An 8,277-nucleotide genomic window follows, 5' to 3' on the forward strand; every position below is an offset into this window, starting at 1 on the left:
TTTTTCTAAATTATTAAGGCATAATTCAAACGAAGTTTCAAATACGAAAAAATTGACCATAGATCTTCCATTCCATGTTCTGTAAAATTACTAAAAATTGACATCATACATCTTTAAAATGTTGCAGGTGCATTACATAGTCCAAAAGCCATTCTATGAAAAGCAAATGTTCCATATGGGCTTGTAAATGTTGTTTTCTCTTGATCCTCTGGAGCAATTAAAATTTGGTGATAACTGGTATATCCATCTAAAAAGCAATAATACTTATTCCCAACCAATCTATCTAACATTTGGTATAGAAAGGGTAAAGAAAATTGATCTTTTCTGGTGGTCATATTCAATTTTTTATAATCAATGCAAATTCGCCAACCAGATACTTGTCTTATTAGTATTAATTCTTTTTTCTCATTTTCGTCAACAAGCACTCCTCCTTTTTTCGGTACACAGTGAATTGGGCTTACCCAAGCACTATATGAAATAGAATATATAATTCAATCATCTAACCATTTTAAAATATCTTTTATAACAATTTCTTTCATTATTGGCTTAATTCTTCTCTGAGGATCAGCTTTAGGTTCATGTTGTTCATTTAATAAAATTCTATGCATACAAATTGTTTATCTTTATTGTTCTGCTTCAGTCTTTGAGGAAACGAAGGTGATGGTTTTTCAAAAGGAACCTGTGTTTGTTCATTTTCCTGTTGATCATTTTCCATTTCTTCCTTCTCTTCATTAACTTCAATTTCTCTTTGGATACTTATTTCAATTTCTTTTCCACTTCATAATTGAATAGCTTTAATTTGCTCTTTATTTTGATCTTTTAGATTAACTTCCATAGTACTCAAAAGAATTCCAGAAGGTCTGTTACTAAGTGTAGTAGCAATATGTCCTAATTGATTTTCCATATTTTTGATTGCAGCCCCTTGATTTTCTATTTGATTTCCCATATTCAACATCACTTCTTCCATCATCAAACTCTTTTCCTTAACTTGTGGGTTAGGATTGGAGTTAAATCCTGGAGGATAATGAGGTCAAAAAAACATTAGGATTTCCTTAATTGTTCAGATTTCCAAATGGATTCACTGAATTATTATAATTATTCCAACTAAAATTAGGGTGATTTTTTCCATCTAGGGTTAAAATAGTTAGAATAAGGATTGTTATTTCGATTATTTATAACATTTAAGGCTTCATAAGATTGTTGAGTATCAATAATCTGTCCTAATGAATTTTCCTCTCATATTGGAGGAGGTATTTGAGAATAGTTCTCTCCTATTTGATCAATCTTTTTAGAAATATCAGCAATTTGAGATGCCAAAATAGACATTGCATCAGATTCATGAATACTGACTATTCTCTTAGGATTTACCCTTACAGAGTGTGACGACCCCGTTAAAGTCATACATACCCAGAGACTTTACGCTGAGTACTTAGATGATGGTTAGGACACCTTTCGTTGGATGGTGTGTTAGGATAGGATTAGGGTGATGGGTCATTTTTTTAATGTTTGATTATTGTTCTTTGTTGATTTGGTTGCCGTATTCAGACATCTCTTTTGTTGTACTTTTGTGTGTTTACTGAGTGTGAACATGAGTAATAGTATATTAGGGGTGGTTTTCCTTGCAAAGAGCCATGCCTAAATACACACACATAAGTTTATTAAGAGATAAACAATATCATGATTTAGATGCTAACTCTTTCTTGCAGGTACTGCTAAGCTCCTACCTCCAGCTTAGCCCATATGTGTTGAATGATATAACCTGTGTAAAATTTTTTATAGGTCGAGTCATTTTTTATTTTATCATGTATTTGATAGAGTTCTAGGATAGAGTATGTATTGGAAATAAGGTACAGGCATGAGTTCTGTGGTGAATGACGTGTTAAACCGTATGACGGGGATCAGGAGCAATTGCTCGTGTCTTGCACCTTATTTCAAATTTATATTTTTGTATAAAATTAGGATCAAACCTGTAAATATGAAGTCTAGATGCTTTTAATGCTTTCCTAAAAGATGTTCCAACCTAGTTGCACTGACCTTTTCTTATATTTTGCTTAGTTTTCTTTGATTTTTATTTTGTGACAGCTTTAGTTTCATGTTTGTTTTTGTTTGTTGTTTGTTTGGGATTGTACACGAAAAATAATCTATGCTCTTTAAGGACCCCAATATTATAATTTTTTTGTTAAATCCTAATAATAAAATATTAAGATTAACAAAATTGTAGGATTAAAATATTTTAAGAGTATAAAATTTGCACTTACTTTTCTGCATGGCCTTCGGTCTGGTTTTAAAATGGTTCACATGCATGGCTATACATCTCATCATACTTAATTGGGCCTCGAGACTTAGAATTGTAGTAGATAATTGCATCAAATTCGCATGTCCTGAGGAGAATGCCCTATGCTTCTTCAATCTGACTGACCCAACATAGATTTATACTTAGGTGGTTGCAAGTGTGATTCGGGTGTTAGAGGCATCATTGACCCAAAGGTGGTGTAAGTATTTTGTGGGGAGTATTTTTTAGCTTTGTAGTTGGATATATTCTTTTCCCTTCTTTCTTGAGGCATCTTCATTATTTACTTGGCAAGAATAAATCCAACCTCTTTGAGCTCTACCAGCATAAGTTATAGGACTTAGAGTTTTTTTTTTCTTTTGACCTTAGGGCTACCATAGTCTCCTTAGACGACGCAATTCATAAATTAATGAAAGGGAGTCTCTGTTGTGTTGGGTCCCTACCATCACGACCAGGTAAACTTGTGGTCTTAGTGGCTCAGGATAACGAATTTGTGGTATCATGACCCCGATATCTCTACCTGCTTAAGGATTAATCTACCCATTTTGTTATTGACCTATTTTGAGCCATGTTGTCCTTTTGTGACTTCATCGGTATTGTCTTGACGACCCGATTACTGATGAGCTGCATCTCATTTAAGAGACAATGATTCATCCTCAGCCCTTATGGCTCAGTGAGCTCTGAGGAGATATCCTAATTAAGATGATTTGGTTATTTCATAAGTTTCACATGTCGATGAGCCGCTGCGCATTTGGGATGTGAGAGATTCATTCTTCGCCTTATGGCTTAGCGAGAGCTTTGAAATCATTTTGGCATTCCCATGCAAATTAACCCTCATTTGGTAAACAATTTCACACCAAGTTATGATAATATAAGTGAAACATCTTTTATCGAGGGTATTCTTGGGTACCCCCAAGATGTAATTAATGAAAGAGATAATTTCCTTTGGGAGTGCTCTTGACCCCAGAACAAAGTTATTTTTTTTGTTCTCTAGTTATGAGTGGCTTATGCAGGGGTTTTCTTTGTGGATACCGTGTTTTGAGGTATTTCGATCAGATCTTATTTGTGTGTATACTCTCGACCTATCACACGAGGATTACCTATACATAAGCCTTTCATGTTTCTTTTTAAATTGTTTGTTTATTCGGTGTAATATATCCTTCTTTTTGATTCCTTGGACATTCGAATCACCTGTATGATCATAGAGGGAGATTTATTCAAATAAGAGAATAATACAACGATATATAAATAGACAAAATGACGACTCAAAGTTTTTAAAAAGAACTAAAAACAGTGAAATATACCTTTTCATGCATAGGTAAGGCGACATATATGTAAAAATTGAAGTTTAGGTGTTAGATAGGTAGATACATAATAATTTGTTGTACGTATAAATATACATCATTAAAATCATAAAATCGAATCAAAATCTCATTTTTCCTAAAAACTGAAAAACTTTAATTGCAAAAAAATTAACAGTTGAAATTAAATAAAAATATAGAATAAGATTGAAATTGACATTACCTTTGATTTGAATATATGAACTTGTAGAATGGTAAACCTTAGCAAAAAAGCGTTCAAAATCTTTGATGCAGGCCGGAGATTTAACACGTGAGAGAAAGAAGAGAAATGAGGAATACCAACATTGGGTCGATATTATAGGGCTTTTTCGACAGCTTCCCAACCCATAACTGACATTAGATATTAATAACTTAATAATCGACAACTTTGTACGTTGGTTATTGATCCCATTTTTCTATATAGATGGATGTAAAATATGATATATGCAATTAATTTCCTTAATAGATATTCTTAATTTGCAACAAAGCCAAAAACTTGATCCAAAACAAGAGCTAGGTAAATATTTCACTATGAAGCAAATAAGAATGCAGTTATAATATTTTAATAGGGGATACTATGCAAGTATAAGTATCGCTATCAAGTAATATAGAACTTTCTGATTATGTCTTGAATATCGATCCCACAGGGAGGACTAATTTTAGATAACAAAATTTTACTTAAACTTAAGATGCTAAAATAGGAATGAAAGTTCGATTATTTTTGTAATTTTTGATAATTGAAAAGAAAGTAAGCAACTAATTAACTTAACTAGAATACTTGCAAGATGAAGGCAGTATAAATAAGATATCTTTTTCCTTATCATGAATTATGGATAAATTTAAAAATTTTGTTGTGGAAGTATGCTAAATGTGTTGTGTCAAATAGGGGCAATAATATTCTTTACCCTTACTAGAGATGTTATAAAGAATATTGACTAATATATAGTTTGAATATTCTTGAAGACCGGCTAGGCAGGGAAGATACTAGCTCTCACTCTAGAGTTCCCTCTTCTCCCTCCACCTGGGAGCTAACATCGTGTATCAAAACCTAAAACTATAAATCAAATTGTGGGTTTTAGTATGTCACTCTAAAGTCCTCTATCTCTACACCCTTTAAAATATATTTTCCTATTTATTTCTACTAAACCCCATGAACTACATTCTCATTCATGAAATCAATATGTGATTCCAACCATTTGTTGACTGAGACAATGCCATCTCGAATCTTACATGCTCTCACAACGTGTATTAACATCTTAATTGACCAAATCAAGAAGTAAATGAAGTACAAAGTTTCAAATCATCACAACTTCTTCCAACATTGAAGTTTAACACTTCACACAACTCCCTTTAATTACATAATCACTTATCATTTTAAGAAAAAAGATAAAGAAAACTACTCAAAATTCATGGAGAACACACAAGCACACATGAGTTTAAAAATAGAAATCATGCACACAAACAAGAAATCTAAATTAAAACCAAATGTAGATAAAAAGATAAACACTTATCTCAAATTCTTTCCACCAAATGTTTTGAAGTTCCTTTGAATTCTCTTCATCCTCTCACAATACAAACTAAAAGTCAAAATAAAATAAAATAAATTAAAGGTGGCCGGAGGCGGCGGCGATGGGCTGTAAAGTTTGATAGATGGCTGGCCTCCTCTCTTGAAAAATCTAAGTCTTTTCTTATAAAAATCTAAGGGGTGCCTTGGTGTCTCTTCAAAAAGGTCTCTCCATTCAATGAATCTTCTAGAAGTTGTCTCCTCACTAGAAGTTGCTAGAAGTTGTCTCCTCATAAGCCAATTGAATGAATTTTTGTTTCCATGGGGTATTTCTTACGTTTTTATCATGAGTTGCTTCAAACACATCTTCAAAATTCTGCTAAAATTAAATAATTCATCAAGTAAAAACTTTTGACGCGAAAGCGCGGGGTACCTGACGCTTAGGGGAGGAGCCTCTGTCGCTTGGGCGCCCTAGTTCATTTTTACACCTTTCTTCATTTTTGCTCCAAATTTGACCCTTTTTCACTCATTTTAGCATTTTTCATCCTTTTGATTGTACCTGAAAGAAAAACACAAATACCTTTCATTAAAATCCAATATCTCAAAAATAGGTATAAAAACGTGTATAAAAACACTATATATTTTAGGTGTATCAGTTATTATAGAATGTTCATTGGTTTTTACATAGAAAAATTGACTTCTTCAATTTCTGACGATATTGTACCGTTGTTTTATGAATCAACTTGGCAAGGACCGTCAGTGGCTTCTCAAACACCGTTGGAAAATCTTTTAACTACGAACCTATGGTTTATTTAGTCAGAGAGCCGTTGTGAATGACTTTAAAAAGGTATTGCCGCTAAGTTACCATAAATTTGTTCAAAATTTTCAACAAGCATGAATTCGCCAATTTTCCCACCAGTTTAGCTATTTTTCCTGTAGTGATTGCATTACAATAAAAAGTTTTTTTTTTCTTTTTTATGATACTAGAAGAAGTTCTCAAATAATTTTATTAGTATTTTAGTATTTCAGGTATGCTCACTTGCTGTATTGCGCATTAAGTATGTTCACTTTTGTTTACCCACTTACTAGTTGAACTTTTTTTACAACTTAGTGTATGCATGCAAACAAATTTAGCTTATAAGCACACTTCTAAGAACATTATGAGAACCATAATGTGCTCTTAAATTTGCCCATATGCATGCACTAAAGAGAATTTTACTTCACCCTAAAATAATTATAGAACTAAAATATATATTTGATCATATAAAGGAGGTGATTTTTGACTACACAAGCTTTAGCCTTTATCATACTTTGATGAACATAAGGACAACTTGGTCAAATATTATAATTTTATTTAAGCCAGTGCTTCTGCAAGTTAGTTTATTTAATAATAGCTACATTGACGTAAACACCAACAATGATAAAAATTATTCATCATAATAGGGAAGATTCATAATGCAACTATAAATATGATAATGAAATGGTATAACTTGCATGTTTATGTTTGTTGAGTGTACTTTTAGTGAGATAAAATTAAAGAAAATAACAATAAGTCTATAGTTTAATGTAAAACGGTGTATTTTGGAGTTTATGATAAGAAATTATGAGTTTAGAGGGATTAGGATGATGAAATGTGAAGTTTAATCTAGATTGAGCTAGTTTGGACTAATTAAAAAGATTGTTTGGAAATGGGTAATTAATGAAAATGATCGTGGGTGATAACTTATGACTTAAGAGTACTTGGTAGGGATCTATTGGATTTGAATTGACGTTGAGGTGTTAAAAATAATACTACGTATACTATTTTCTAGTTTGGCTTTAAGCTATATAGAGGTGTTTAAATTGCTTGTGAAACTTTGATTGTTGATTTGCTGATCTTATAAGACTCTTATAAAGTGTCAAAAGAGGTGTGAGGCTTTTACAACATTGTTAGAGATGAGTAGAGAATAAATAAGAAAATAAAAAATAATTGCCAACTCTTATAAATATAAAGGTACACATTTGAAGTCACCCAAAACCAATTAAATAAATAGAACTTCTCTAGCAAATGAGCTCATTCTAAACATAGAAAATTATAATGTTTTATCAACCGAAATTTATAAGCATTAGACAACTATGAGACTAGCACTTCTGAAGGAACAAAATGAGGAAAAAAAAGGGAATGGAATGGGAATAATTATTGATTAGCGGGCGAAAGAGTTTTAGTCAATTGTATTTTTTATTCCAATATTATTCCTTCCATAAATATTGCAAAACATTTTCTAAGGTAAAATAAATAAATCTTAAATTCATAAAATTTTAAGTTATATTTTATATTTTTGATAAATAGGGTTGTTGCTGGTTTTTTGTTTTAGCTGCTATTAATGAGCCTTTTTCTTGATATTTTGTTTGAGCTTTGCCTTGGCTCTTACATTTAGTCCTTTAAACTTAATTTCATTATATATATATATATATATATATATATAACAAGTACTAACTTAGAATGTTTTGCATAATTTATAATCTTCACTTAAAAAATACCCATCCAAATGAATAAAAAAATAAAAAAATATTTCATTTTCATATTACGAATGTCCATTATATTTTATATACTAGCATAATCATAGAGAAATTTCATAAGAATATCAACAAAATAGGAATCTCCACCTTAAACAAGACACCTAGATAATATTATTAATTAATCATAATTTCATGTACTAACTAATTACATAATTACTAAATATATAAAAAAAATATTATGATAATAAAATATTGTATAAATTAAAGTTTCAAAAAAATATTAACATTCAATTAACATATAATACTAAATATATGAGTCATAGCATCTTCACTTCAAGATGGTACAACTTATAAGAACTATGCATAAATTTATATATAATTTCTTTCTCCAACACATATTACTTCGAAGAAAATCATAAAATTGAGAAAACTAATAATATATTATAAAAGCTTGCAAAAGTAAAACCATAGACTTGCCATTGTCACTTTCAATAGAAAAAAAAAAAAAGACTATTTTGAATATAAAATATATTTTAATTTAAATATTAAAATTTGATCAAAATAAAATTTTATACCAAACAACCACATAAGGGCATAGCCCAAAAGTATTGTTATATATATATATGTATATATATATATATATA

Source organism: Phalaenopsis equestris, unplaced genomic scaffold (assembly GCF_001263595.1).
Source record: "Phalaenopsis equestris unplaced genomic scaffold, ASM126359v1 Scaffold000002, whole genome shotgun sequence".
Taxonomy (NCBI): Eukaryota; Viridiplantae; Streptophyta; class Magnoliopsida; order Asparagales; family Orchidaceae; genus Phalaenopsis; species Phalaenopsis equestris.